This window comes from Larimichthys crocea, chromosome XVIII, assembly GCF_000972845.2.
Source record: "Larimichthys crocea isolate SSNF chromosome XVIII, L_crocea_2.0, whole genome shotgun sequence".
NCBI classification, from domain to species: domain Eukaryota; kingdom Metazoa; phylum Chordata; class Actinopteri; family Sciaenidae; genus Larimichthys; species Larimichthys crocea.
In genome coordinates, this window is record NC_040028.1 from 9842290 (window position 1) to 9854730 (window position 12441).

Below are 12441 nucleotides of genomic sequence, written 5' to 3' on the forward strand. Positions count from 1 at the left end.
TAACTATTTTACTGTGATTCTGAATTCATAAAAATCTGGCCACAATAAAGACACTGTAGGAACTATTTCTTTGTGAAAAGGTAGTCGCAATTTTTCAGAAAGAGGGGCTACTATTATTGTTTTTTTCCAAAGCTTTGGAATATTTTAAACACAATACTAAAACTTTTGGATAAACAGGCTATAAACCCTTTTCACAGCAGCCATTTTGACATGAAATAACAGGTAATCACAGGTGTTACCAATGATACTAATTACGGTTTCGTTCCATTCTGGTCAAACAGAGTTGAAGATGTGTCTTAATTTAAAAATAACTTAAGGATGGAAAATATTTGTGAATGTTTACATGTTCCCAAAGATTTGACTCAATTTACATGAACACATGGGCAGCAGACAGATTTACTGTTAGAGATGGATAAGAGAAAGACAGACCGACCTACTGTGACATGAATATTGATATAACAGGTGACAAAACATAAATAAAACAGATTTAAAAATCCTCTGATTTTGATGCCTGCAACATGCTACGAAAGAGGTCGGTCAGCAGCAAGTTTACCCCTGTGTTACATCAGTTTTTCTTCTGACAGAACTCGGTGAGTTTTTGAGGACGGTATTGTTGAAGTTCTCAAAGTGAAATTCTTTCCCATTCTTTCTCAGCAGAGGCACGAGCATTGTATTTCGTGCCACAGTGACAGGTCTGAACTGCAGGCAGGCCAGTCTGATACACACTGTTTTAACATGCAGCTGAAATAAGGTGAAAGAGATGTTGTCTTGATTGCAGCATGTGTTGCTCCCGTATGATACCTTTCATTAATGGTGAGCTGCCCATCATGCCAAAGGCACTAACACACCCCCATACATCACAGATGCTGGCTTTTGAACTTTGCTCTGGTAACAATCTTTTTTTTCTCTTCGGCCTTTCAAGGATGCCTATTTCATACCCGACCACGATACTACCACCTGTTACCGATGAACCTGTTTACCTGTTAATAGGTGCTTTTTTCAGTCTTTTGTTGCTTCTGTCCAAAGTTTTTTGTGGATCATCACAGTCTCTATTTACAGAAAAACGATAAAGTTTATCAGTTTGAACCACCGGTGGTATTTCATCTGTCTTGCTTCTAGCCATCCTCCTCCACCTTCCCGAGCAGGGTAAGTTAGTTTGTTAGAGAGCCTTCTCCATCCTCCTCACCTCTGACAGATGAAGAGGTTTAGGATGGCCAGGAGCCGGAGTATCTCCTGGATCCATTAACGGTGTTGAGCTGCCACACAGCTAGAAATTTATCACCAGAAAGGAAACACAACAAAACACATTTTCTCTGAATCACAATATTTTCTACATCAGATTTTAACACAGCTTTACATAAACATCAATAGCAGCAAATTCCAAAACAAATAAATGATGAAAATGTCGAGCAAATGTCGACTTCTGCCTGAAATCTGTCTCGTACTGACCTAGCAATGTGTTGATCTTGGCAAAACTTTTTGAGATTGTTTTGAATTTTGTTCCCTTCTGTCTGGTTCAATAGTTGCAGAACTTTTCATTTCGAACACAATGACACCGTGCTCGCAGATTCTGTCGAGAGGAGCTGCATCCAAACGCAGCACAAAGATTGAATTAATTCAACCAAAACACGCCAAAATTTTGTGATGCCACCCCAATTAACCCTTTATCAACTCAATGAAGAAATGTTTTCTGAATGTATCTGCAGAATATTTGGGGACATTGTTTTATTTCTTCCCTACAACATCCACATGTTTATGCAACTCAAAGCACAAACTGGATTTCATTCATCTTTCTGGGTGAAATAGATGTCGTTTTCTCCCTAATATAATCAATTGAGCCAACACAGAAGTGCCCAAAACGTTGAGTCAGTCTCCATAAGTCCCAATGGAAAAATGACCAACTTCATAGCAGAAAAAAACATGTTTACAGCCTGGTACAAAACAATAATTTAAATCTAATTTCCCTGTTCATGACAACTGTACTGAGGGTGATTTTTTATAGAACTCACCTGTTCAAATTATATTAAGGCAGATTAACAGGTGAGTGCCATCACAGGTGGCTTGTTGGAGCTGTTAGGCTTCATCCACCTCCACCCACGCTCCACATCTTTGCCCATAGGTAAGCTAATAAATCGTCCATCCGGGGGCGGGGGCGCTACAAATGGGGGAAGACAAAACAAATGTAACTTTCACTATTCTTACACTAAAAGTAGTTGGTGCTATTATTTGTTAATATGAAAATAATAAGCCCCACATTAATTTAACCGCATATTTAATAAGAATAATACTAATAACAGTAATACTTCCCTAAGCCTAGGTCAATTATTTTTGACAATAATAAATAATAATGCGAAAAATGACCAAAACTCTGCGGTCAGTGTCCAGAGACGGAAGAAAAGAGAAGATGAGGAGGATAAAAACACACAAAGATAGAGGTACAGTAAAGATAATGTCATTATTGGCCAACTTATTTGTCTATTGCAGAACAGTAGTCACTTTTAGCCTAAGGCAGTTTACTAATCAATAAATAGCTGTTAGCTTGTTTCAACGTCAGTTAGTGTGATGGAGGAGGCCAAACGGCTGTCGGTAATGTCGGTAACTACCCCCACCTTACATTTATCAGGGGGATTTATAAAGATTAGATCTGTTCAGCAGGTGTTTATACATTTAATTACATATACTTAATTTGATTATTTTTAATTTTTCCTTCAGAAAAATCAAATCCATTTGAGAGTTCCATTTGGAATGAAGATGGTTCTGTGTTCCGAATAAATTTGCATATAAGAGGGAGAGAGAGATCAACACTCATTCCCGGATGACCTTCGAAGAGGAAGGACTGACCTGTAGCTGGTTCAACAAATCGATTCTTCAATCTACTTTTTCTGAATGGCATCGTTTTGGGTAAGGAGCACACGTGTTTTTCCTGCATCGGTCTTTTAGGCAAGTAACTTTTACAGATCACATTTTAAATAGGTTGAGGTGCAACTGCACTCTAAAAATGATGTCTTTAATGCTGAACGTGTGCAAAATAGACTGCATGCAACGTCTTTCTTTACAGGACAGGAATTTTCATGTGAGGTGATAGCTTTGCAGTCATTGCTCTGTGTTTTCTCAGCTCTTTCACAGAGACAGTGTGAAGGAAAGATTGTTTCATGTTAATCTGTTGAATATTACTCTGAAACAACTTAACTCTGAAACTTATTCCCAAATCACCTTTGAAGAGTTAAATCTGCCCTGCAGCTGCTTTAAAATCTGTTACTTTTACTGAACTGCATTGTTTTGGAAAAGGGTACACGTGTCTAAGGCTGCTCGATTATTGAAAAATCAATATCATGATTATTTTGGTCAATATTGAAATCACGATTATTCAAACGATTAATTTTGAGTTTCACAATGCATTTATTCAGCATTTCTCTCACTCTCTCTCAAAAAACATTTTGTTATTCTTGATTCTTTGATTCTTTATGCAAAATAAAAAACAAAATAGACAATGCTGTAATAGTGCAATAACAGGACAGGACATAGAAGGACAAAACAAGAAATGGTTGTCCTGGTCCTACAGTTACAGATCAGTTAGCTCAGTTTAACTGAGGCAAAATAGAGTCATATCACTCATAAGAAAAGGGTGAAGTATGGAAGGCTGCTTCACCAATGACGGGTAAGATCCCCCTGAAAACTTTGGGACAACCTAAGACAGGAACAGCCACGATTACTTGACCTTGTCGCACACTGTGAGCAGGCACAGTGTGCGACAACTCCGTCACCGTGCAGTAACACAGCACAGGGTGTGACAAGAGATATAGAAATAGACAGAAACAAGTAATTGAGGATTGCTTGAGGATTACATGAGGTTAGTCAAAAGGTTAGGGAAGAAAACATATAGTGAAAGTCAAGGAAAGGTCTCGATATCAAACTGTTGAGATGTGACCACGATCACTGTGGGATCAACATGTTCATACCCTCCTGGAGCTGCCCCCTTACCGCGGTGGAGGGGTTTTGCGTGTTCCAATGATCCTAGGAGCTATGTTGTCGGGGGCTTTATTCCCCTGGTAGGTAGTCCAGACAAAGTGCAGCTCAACATCCCCTGATGAAATGACAACTGACGGAACCAAGTTTCCCTTGCCCGGATGCGGGCCACGGGGGCCCCCCCCCTGGAGCCAGGCCTGGGGGTGGGGCTCGTTGGTGAGCGCCTGGTGGTCGGGTCCTGGCGGTTGGGTTTCTCGGGCACAGCCCGAAAAGGCGACATGGGCCCCCCTTCCCATGGGCCCACCACCCATGGGAGGGGTCTCAGGGGGGGAGCGGTGCGAAGAGAGATGGGCGGCAGTCGGAGGCAGGGACCCTGGCGGTCCGACCCCCGGTTGCAGAAGCTGGCTCTGGGGGCGTGGAACGTCACCTCTCTGGCGGGGAAGGAGCCTGAGCTGGTGCACGAGGTTGAGAGGTACCGGCTAGATATAGTCAGGCTTGCCTCGGCGCACAGCGTGGGTTCCGGAACCAGTTTCCTTGAGAGGGGCTGGACGCTCTACCACTCTGGAGTTGCCCCCGGCGAGAGGCGCAGAGCGGGGGTGGGACTGCTTGTTTCCCCCCGGCTCGGCGCCTGTACGTTGGGGTTCACCCCGGTGGACGAGAGGGTAGCCTCCCTTCGCCTTCGGGTGGGGGGACGGGTCCTGACTGTCGTCTGTGCTTATGCACCGAATGGCAGTTCAGAGTACCCACCCTTTTTGGAGTCTTTGGAGGGGGTGCTGGAGAGCGCTCCCTCTGGGGACTCCCTCGTCCTCCTGGGGGACTTCAATGCTCACGTGGGCGGCGACAGTGAGACCTGGAGGGGCGTGATTGGGAGGAACGGCCCCCCTGATCTGAACCCGAGTGGTGTTCTGTTATTGGACTTCTGTGCACGTCATGGATTGTCCATAACAAACACCATGTTCAAGCATAAGGGTGTCCATATGTGCACTTGGCACCAGGATGCCCTCGGCCGTAGTTCGATGATCGACTTTGTGGTCGTGTCGTCGGACTTGCGGCCACATGTTTTGGACACTCGGGTGAAGAGAGGGGCGGAGCTGTCAACTGATCACCACCTGGTGGTGAGTTGGCTCCGATGGTGGGGGAGGATGGCAGTCAGACCTGGCAGGCCCAAACGTTCTGTGCGGGTTTGTTGGGAACGTCTGGCTGAATCTCCTGTCAGAAAGAGTTTCAACTCCCACCTCCGGGAGAGCTTCGCTCATGTCCCGGGGGAGGCGGGGGACATTGAGTCCGAGTGGACCTTGTTCCGTTCCTCCATTGTCGAGGCGGCCGACCGGAGCTGTGGCTGTAAGGTGGTCGGTGCCTGTCGTGGCGGTGGCCCCCGAACCCGCTGGTGGACACCGGTGGTGAGGGATGCCGTCAAGCTGAAGAAGGAGGCCTACAGAACCTTTCTGGCCTGTGGGAGTCCTGAAGCAGCTGACGGGTATCGACATGCCAAGCGGAATGCGGCCTTGTGGTGGGAGGAGTTCGGTGAGGCCATGGAGAGTGACTTTCGAACAGCTTCGAGGAGGTTCTGGACCACCATCCGGCGGCTCAGGCGGGGGAAGCAGTGCACTATCAACACTGTGTTCAGTGGAGACGGTGTGCTGCTGACCTCGACTGGGGACGTCTTGGGTCGGTGGAGGGAATACTTCGAAGACCTCCTCAATCCCACCAGCACGTCTTCCTTTGAGGAGGCAGAGTCTGGGAACCCCGTGGTGGTCTCACCCATCTCTGGGGCTGAGGTCGCTGAGGTAGTCAAAAAACTCCTCGGTGGCAGGGCCCCGGGGGTGGATGAGGTCCACCCGGAGTTCCTCAAGGCTCTGGATGTTGTGGGGCTGTCTTGGTTGACACGTCTCTGCAACATCACGTGGACATCGGGGGCAGTGCCTCTGGACTGGCAGACCGGGGTGGTGGTTCCCCTCTTCAAAAAGGGGGACCGGAGGATGTGCTCCAACTATAGGGGGATCACACTCCTCAGCCTCCCCGGGAAGGTCTTTTCGGGGGTCCTGGAGAGGAGGGTCCGCAAGATTGTCGAACCTTGGATCCAGGAGGAGCAGTGTGGTTTTCGTCCTGGCCATGGAACTGTGGACCAGCTCTATACCCTTAGCGCGGCCCTGGAGGGTGCATGGGAGTTTGCCCAACCAGTCTACATGTGTTTTGTGGACCTGGAGAAGGCGTTCGACCGTGTCCCTCGGGGGGTCCTGTGGGGGGTGCTCCGGGAGTATGGGGTTCTGGACCCATTGATACGGGCTATCCGGTCCCTGTACTCTTGGTGCCAGAGCTTGGTCCGCATTGCCGGCAGTAAGTCGGACCTGTTTCCCGTGGGAGTTGGACTCCGCCAGGGCTGCCCTTTGTCACCGGTTCTGTTCATAACCTTTATGGACAGGATTTCTAGGCGCAGCCAGGGCGTCGAGGGGCTGCGATTCGGTGGCCTCAGGATTGGGTCGCTGCTTTTTGCAGACGATCTAGTCCTGTTGGCTTCATCGGATCGTGACCTTCAGCTCTCTCTGGAGCGGTTTGCAGCCGAGTGCGAAGCGGCTGGGATGAGAATCAGCACCTCCAAATCCGAGGCCATGGTTCTCAGCCGGAAAAGGGTGGAGTGCAGTCTCCAGGTCGGGGATGAGATCCTGCCTCAAGTGGAGGAGTTCAAGTATCTCGGGGTCTTGTTCACGAGTGAGGGAAGGATGGAACGGGAGATCGACCGGCGGATCGGTGCGGCTTCTGCAGTGATGCGGACTCTGCACCAGTCCGTCGTGGTGAAGAAGGAGCTGAGCCGAAAGGTGAAGAAGGAGCTGAGCCGAAAGGCGAAGCTCTCGATTTACCAGTCGATCTACGTTCCTACCCTCACCTATGGTCACGAGCTTTGGGTAGTGACCGAAAGAATAAGGTCGCAAATACAAGCGGCCAAAATGAGCTTCCTTCGCAGGGTGGCTGGGGTCTCCCTTAGAGATAGGGTGAGAAGCTCGGCCATCCGCGAGGAGCTCAGAGTAGAACCGCTGCTCCTCCGCATCGAGAGGAACCAGTTGAGGTGGCTCGGGCATCTCGTGAGGATGCCTCCTGGAAGTCTCGCCGGTGAGATGTTCCGGGCACGTCCCTCCGGGAGGCGGCCCCGGGGAAGACCCAGGACACGCTGGAGGGACTACGTCTTTCGGCTGGCCTGGGAACGCCTTGGGGTCCCCCTGGGAGAGTTGGCAGAAGTGGCTGAGGAGAGGGAAGTCTGGGCTTCCCTGCTGAAGCTGCTGCCCCCGCGACCCGACCACGGATAAGCGGAAGAAAACGGATGGACGGAAGACCTAAACGTTGGTTAAGATGAAGCAAACAGGTTTGCTCCAGTGGTTTGACTCAGGTGGTTGGATGAAAGGCACTGATGACACTTCAGTGCTCAACTGAAAATAAGTACATTACATTTCATTAAATACATGAACATTTAATTGTGCTGATAACCAGGACACTCTAAAGTAAATGTGGGAAACCAAAGAAATGTCGTCCTTGGTATTTTAGTCGTACTGAAGATTTCCTCTGCAACTGCAGTCCAGCAGTAGAAACGTAATGTCCTCAGCCTCCTTCAGCATCTAAATATGTCTCCACTGCACCAGAAATGTGCACCTGATTATGGACAGCAGCAGATAATTAATGTCCTCAGCCTTCGTCTCCACTGCAACTTATTACTGATACCAGTAGAAAATGTATGTCCTCAACCTCAACCCCTAACCCTTCAGCTCCTGAAATGTCTCCACAGCTCGTGATAATTGACACCAACCAAGGCTTTGTCCTCAGCCTCCTTCACTTTAAATGTACACCTGTCAATAGACATCAGGAGCAAAGTAATGTCCTCAGGCTCTTTCAGCGCCTGAAATGTCTCCTCTGCACATGGTTCTAGACAGAAGGAGCACATTAATGTTTTTAGCCTTCTCCGGCGCCTGAAATGTCTCCTCTGCATCTGTAAATAGACAGCAGGAGCAAAGTAATGTCCTCAGGCTCCTTCCGCGCCTGAAATGTCTCCTCTGCACATGGTTCTAGACAGCAGGAGCACATTAATGTCCTCAGGCTCCTTCAGCACCTGAAATGTCTCCTCTGCACATGGTTCTAGACAGCAGGAGCACATTAATGTCCTCAGGCTCCTTCAGCACCTGAAATGTCTCCTCTGCACATGGTTCTAGACAGCAGGAGCACATTAATGTCCTCAGGCTCCTTCAGCACCTGAAATCCCCTGAAAACTTTGGGACAACCGAAGACAGGAACAGCCACATTATTGACCTTGCGCACACTGTGAGCAGGCACAGTGTGCGACAACTCCGTCACCGTCAGTAACACAGCACAGGGTGTGAGAAAGAAGATATAGATAGAGATCAATAGACAGAAACAGTACTTGAGGATTGCTTGAGGATTACTTGAGGTTAGGCAAAAGGTTGGAAAGAAAACTATAGTGAAAGTCAAGGAAAGGTTCTCGCATATCAACTGTTGAGAATGTGACCCACGATCACTGTGGGATCAACATGTTCATACCCTCCTGGAGCTGCACCTTACCGCGGTGGAGGGGTTTTGCGTGTTCCAATGATCCTAAGAGCTATGTTGTTCGTGGGCGTTATGCCCCTGGTAGGGTCACCCAAGGCAACAGGTCGCGAGATGAGGGGTCCCAGACAAAGTGCAGCCAACATCCCCTGATGAAATGACAACATGACGGAACCAAGTTTCCCTGCCCGGACGCGGGCCACCGGGGGCCCCCCCTGGAGCCAGGCCTGGGAGTGGGCTCGTGGCAAGCGCCTGGTGGGTCGGGTCCAACCCATGGGGCCCGGGCCGGGCACAGCCCAAAAGTGACATGGGCCCCCTTACCCATGGGCCCACCACCCATGGGAGGGGTCTCAGGGGGAGCGGTGCGAAGAGAAATGGGCGGCAGTCGGAGGCGGGGACCTGGTGGTCCGACCCCCGGTTGCAGAAGCTGGCTCTGGGGACGTGGAACGTCACCTCTCTGGCGGGGAAGGAGCTGAGCTGGTGCACGAGGTTTGAGGGTACTGCTGGCGAGATATATCGGGCTTGCCTCGACGCACAGCGTGGGTTCCGGAACCAGTTTCCTTAGAGGGGGGCTGGACGCTCTACCACTCTGGAGTTGCCCCCAGGCGAGCAGGCGCAGAGCGGGGGTGGGACTGCTTGTTTCCCCCCCGGCTCGTGCCTGACGTTGGGGTTCACCCTCGTGGACGAGAGGGTAGCCTCCCTTCGCTCGGGTGGGGGGACGGGTGGACTGTCGTCTGTGCTTATGCACCGAATGGCAGTTCAGAGTACCCACCCTTTTTGGAGTCTTTAAGGGGGTGCTGGAAGCGCTCCCTCTGGGGACTCCCTCGTCCTCCTGGGGGACTTAATGCTCACCGTGGGCGGAGTGGTGTGTTCTGTTATTGGACTTCTGTGCTCGTCATGGATTGTCCATAACGAACACCAGTTCAAGCATAAGGGTGTCCACATGTGCACTTGGCACCAGGACGCCCTCGCCGTAGTTCGATGACGACTTTGTGGTTGTGTCGTCAGACTTGCGCCACATGTTGGGCACCGGGTGAAGGGGGGCAGAGGTGCAACTGATCACCACCTGTGGTGAGTTGGCTCCGATGGGGGGGGAGGATGGCGGTCAACTGGCAAGCCCAAACGTTCTGTGCGGGTTTCCTGGAAACGTCTGGCTGAATCTCCTGTCAGAAAGAGTTTCAACTCCCACCTCCGGGAGAGCTTCGCTCATGTCCCGGGAGGGCGGGGGACATTGAGTCGAGTGGACCTTGTTACCTTCCTCCATTGTCGAGGCGGCCGACCGGAGCTGTGGCGTAAGGTGGTCGTGCCGTCGTGGCGGTGGCCCCCCGAACCGCGGGTGGACACCGGCGGTGAGGGATGCCGTCAAGCTGAAGAAGAAGGCCTACAGACCTTTCTGGCCTGTGGGGAGTCCTGAAGCAGCTGACGGGTATCGACATGCCAAGCGGAATGCGGCCTCGGTGCGGATGGGTGGGAGGATTTCGGTGAGGCCAGGGAGAGCGACTTCGAAGGCTTCGAGGAGGTTCTGACCACCATCCGCGGCTCAGGGGGGGAGCAGTGCACTATCAACACTGTGTTCAGTGGGGACGGTGTGCTGCTGACCTGACGGGGGACGTCTTGGGTCGGTGGAGGGAATACTTCGAAGACCTCCTCAATCCCACCAGCACGTCTTCCTTTGAGGAGGCAGAGTCTGGGGCCCCCCCCCTCCTCTGACTGAATGGACTCTACCTGCTCTCTGGCGGGACGGGACGGTCAGTTAACTGTTTATGGATGTCTGCGCATGCTCAGAGCCGGCCCATGGTATAGGTATGTAAAAGGGAATCGCTAATGCTAATGCTAATAAATCGTCCACCCGGGGGGGCGCCACAAACAGGGGAAGACAAAACAAATGCAACTTTCACTATTCTTACACTAAAACGAGTTGGTGCTATTAATTTCTTAATATGAAAATAATAAGCCCCACATTAATTTAACCGCATATTTAATAAGAATAATACTAATAACAGTAATACTTCCCTAAGCCCCCCTCCTCTGACCGATTAGACTGTACCTGCTTTCTGGCGGGAAGGTCAATTATTTTTGACAATAATAAATAATAATGCGAAAAATTACCAAAACTCTGCGGTCAGTGTCCAGAGACGGAAGAAAAGAGAAGATGAGGAGTATAAAAACACACAAATATAGAGGTACAGTAAATATAATGTCATTAAAACTTATTTGTCTATTGCAGAACAGTAGTAACTTTTAGCCTAAGGCAGTTTACTAATCAATAAATAGCTGTTAGCTTGTTTTAACGTCAGTTAGTGCGATGGAGGAGGCCTAACGGCTGTTATGGAAAGTAATAATGTCGGTAACTACCCCCACCTTACATTTATCAGGGGGATTTATAAAGATTAGATCTGTTCAGCAGGTGTTTATACATTTAATTACATACATTTAATTCGATTATTTTTAATTTTTCCTTCAGAAAAATCAAATCCATTTGAGAGTTCCATTTGGAATGAAAATGGTTCCGTGTTCCGAATAAATTTGCATATAAGAGGGAGAGAGAGATCAACACTCATTCCCGGATGACCTTCGAAGAGGAAGGACTGACCTGTAGCTGGTTCAACAAATCGATTCTTCAATCTACTTTTTCTGAACGGCATCGTCTTGGAGAAGGAGCACACGTGTTTTTCCTACATTGGTCTTTTAGGCAAGTAACTTTTACAGATTACATTTTAAATAGGTTGAGGTGCAACTGCACTCTAAAAAGGATGTCTTTAATGCTGAACGTGTGCAAAATAGACTGCATGCAACGTCTTTCTTTACAGGACAGGAATTTTCATGTGAGGTGATAGCTTTGCAGTCATTGCTCTGTGTTTTCTCAGCTCTTTCACAGAGACAGTGAGAAGGAAAGATTGTTTCATGTTAATCTGTTGATTATAACTCTGAAACAACTTAACTCTGAAACTTATTCCCAAATCACCTTTGAAGAGTTAAATCTGCCCTGCAGCTACTTTAAAATCTGTTACTTTTACTGAACTGCATTGTTTTGGAAAAGGGTACACGTGTCTAAGGCTGCTCAATTATGGAAAAAATTAATATCATGATTATTTTGGTCAATATTGAAATCACGATTATTCAAACGATTAATTTTGAGTTTCACAATGCATTTATTCAGCATTTCTCTCTCTCTCTCAAAAAACACTTTGTTATTCTTGATTCTTTGATTCTTTATGCAAAATAAAAAACAAAATAGACAATGCTGTAATAGTGCAATAACAGGACAGGACATAGAAGGACAAAACAAGAAATGGTTGTCCTGGTCCCACAGTTACAGATCAGTTAGCTCAGTTTAACTGAGGCAAAATAGAGTCATATCACTCATAAGAAAAGGGTCAAGTATGGAAGGCTGCTTCACCAATGACGGATAAGATCCCCATGAAAACTTTGGGACAACCTAAGACAGGGACAGCCATGATTACTTGACCCTGTCACACACTGTGAGCAGGCACAGTGTGCGACAAGCCTTCAGCCTTGAGCTAGATGTTGAACGAATATATTATAAGCAACCTTTGAAGAACTAGCCCACTACTCCTGTTAGTAAACGTCATGTAAACTAACTTAAATGATGTAAAAGGAAACAGAACAACATTGATGTGCTGTAACACAGCACATATTGTGATGGGAGATACAAAGAAGGAGAAACAAATAGAAAGCATAACTGAGGCAAAACACAACAGTGATATGACTCTAAAATTAAAAGGTCAAGTATGGAAGACTGATTCACCAATGATGGGTAAGATCCCCCTGAAAACTTTAGGACAACCTAAGACAGGGACAGCCACGATTACTTGACCTTGTCGACACTGTGAGCAGGCACAGTGTGCGACAACTCCGTCACCGTACAGTAACACAGCACAGGAGACATGAGAACTTAAAAATATA